The following is a 2,466-nucleotide window of genomic DNA, read 5'->3' as shown; positions in this document are numbered from 1 at the left end:
ATCTTCCAAGAATGGAGATTCCACAACCTCTCGGGGCAATCTGTGCATGGTCACCCTGAGAGAGAGTGTGTCATCCTTCTGTGGATACAGTTTCTCCAAATCTCTTCCTGTATTTCTTAGTTGTTAAATTATTGTAATTAGTTTAATTGTGAGCATTCAAAAGATAACCAGCATTTCATTTAGTGAAAAATTTTTGGCCAAGGTCTCTAGGATCTCACCGATGATATGTTGGAAAGTCTGTATGAGGAGATTTGTCTTTCAAGACGTGGAGTTGATTTTTAAGTTCTAGAAACTAGTATCTTTCTTTTGAAGTCTTTTTGTACAGTCCTACTCCCCAGTTAAAGGATTTGTGTATAACTTAGGATACTGATGGAGAACAAAAGATGCATTAGAAAGTGCAGAGAGGAAAATTACCCCTCAGCATACGTGTAACTATGTGCTATGAGTGTTTCTACTTTAACCAAATTCTGGGAGCTCAGTGCAATTCTGTGGTTTGTGTTATGCAGAAAGGCAGGCAAGATAATGGTATGGGTCATTCTGGCTTTAAAAGTTATTAAATGCTATAAACATTGTTGTGTCTGGGCCTCTGTTCTCCAGGGAGCAGTTAAGGTTTCCCTCAAAAGCCTTGTGCTGGAAGCTGTTATCTGTGTTACTCAGAAGTGGGTACCTCTGACATTACGGTACATTATGGCTGCTATCTCAGGAAACAAGCAGAGTCTGGAAGATGTTCTTTCCCCTTGGCACTCTGTAACATTTTAGCAGTATTCTGCCAGTCCCAGAAAGGTGAGTGATAGGAAACAAATCCCATTTTAAGATGCCTGGGACCTGAATTTGGAAAACAGCACTGTAAATGTTCAGAAAGTAGTAGGGTGTCTTCCTTGGGAGCTCTGACTCTACAAAATTGGAGACAGAGTCTCCAGTAGTGCAAATAAATATCTCAGAAATATAAAATACACAATTAGTTATGGTTTATTAAACACCATAGTAATGATGATTACTTGGATACCAATGCAGAGATAGTTTTGGGTGGCTTTAACCATCTGATTGTCTTTTCTCCCTCTGACACCATCTTCTCCAAAATTAAGCTCCCACTTAATTTTCCAGCTACCAAGTTAATCCCCCTCTTTTCTCACTCTGATCTCAGTCATGCTTTTTGTTCCCCATTTGATTCTGAACTCACCTCCCTTAAGTTTAAATTCTTCTTCCTGCTACAGGTGACCATAATAAAAAGCTGAAAGTGTTGGAAAAGTCGTGCTCAGATCCAAATGGGTAAGGAGACATCATTTGTTAAATTCAAAGTGTTCTCTTCTGAGTCTCTGCAAACAGCAGGTTTTCAATTATAACTTCTCTGAATGGAAGCAGATTTTCTTGGGACCCACAAAGTATTTTTTCCTGTCATCTTTCCCTCTAATACCTGGACCAGGAAATTCCCTCGAAAATAGCAGTGTAGGCAGGTGATAATCTTGAAAGTTTTGAAATAAGCTTTTTGAAGTTGGATGAATAACAAATTACAGACAAACTTAATCAGAGTTGGTACTACCTACTCCCTGTCTACAAAATAAACAGTATGTAAGCAACGAGGCTGGTGAAGGGACTTGAGCACAAGTCCTATGAGGAGAGGCTGAGGGAGCTGGGGTTGTTTAGTCTGGAGAAGAGAAGGCTTAGAGGTGACCTCATCACTCTCTTCAACTACCTGAAGGGAGGTTGTAGCCAGGTGGGGGTTGGTCTCTTCTCAGGCAACCGACAACAGGACAAGGGGACATGGGCTCAAGCTCTGCCAGGGGAGGTTTAGGTTAGATGTTAGGAAGAAATTCTTTACAGAGAGGGTAATCAGGCATTGGAACAGCCTACCCAGAGAGGTGGTGGATTCACCATCCCTGGAGGTTTTTAAACAGAGATTGGATGTGGCCCTTAGTGCCATGATATAGTAATTGGAGTTGGATCAGGGGTTGGACTTGATGATCTTGGAGGTCTTTTCCAACCCAATCTATTCTATGATTCTGTGATTCTATATAAAATTTTTCTGACCTTGCACATGCCATCCAGCACCTTTCCTTACATGATGGCTTCATACAAAAGTTGTGTGTGTAATTATATTGTATTACAGTGTTTCAAAATTATTAAGGATGTTAAGGACTCAAGCCATATGCCCAAACCTGTACTTGAAAATACACATTTGAGCCTAGGAAGTGCCTAAAAATAACGAATACTTATCTGGGAAGCTAAGGCTTTAAGAATATCTAAATTAGACGGTATGTTTACTAAAACTATGGGGCTGTCAAGCCTCACTGTTATTTTCAAATTTTAATCCCATTGCCGCTGGTTATTTCTACAATTGCTCGTACACACTTGTCATAACTGGATTTGCTCAAAGATTATATTCCACCTCAGGCTTACTGACTTGTTTTTTTTTTTTTTTTTTTTTTTTTTTTTTTTTTTTTTTTTTTTTTTTTTTTTTTTTTTTGT

The sequence above is a fragment of the Empidonax traillii genome, unplaced genomic scaffold (genome assembly GCF_003031625.1).
Source record: "Empidonax traillii isolate 1590-97213 ecotype Southwest subspecies unplaced genomic scaffold, ASM303162v1 scaffold617:size382775, whole genome shotgun sequence".
NCBI classification, from domain to species: Eukaryota; Metazoa; Chordata; class Aves; order Passeriformes; family Tyrannidae; genus Empidonax; species Empidonax traillii.
Note: the sequence above shows the minus strand (reverse complement) of the source record.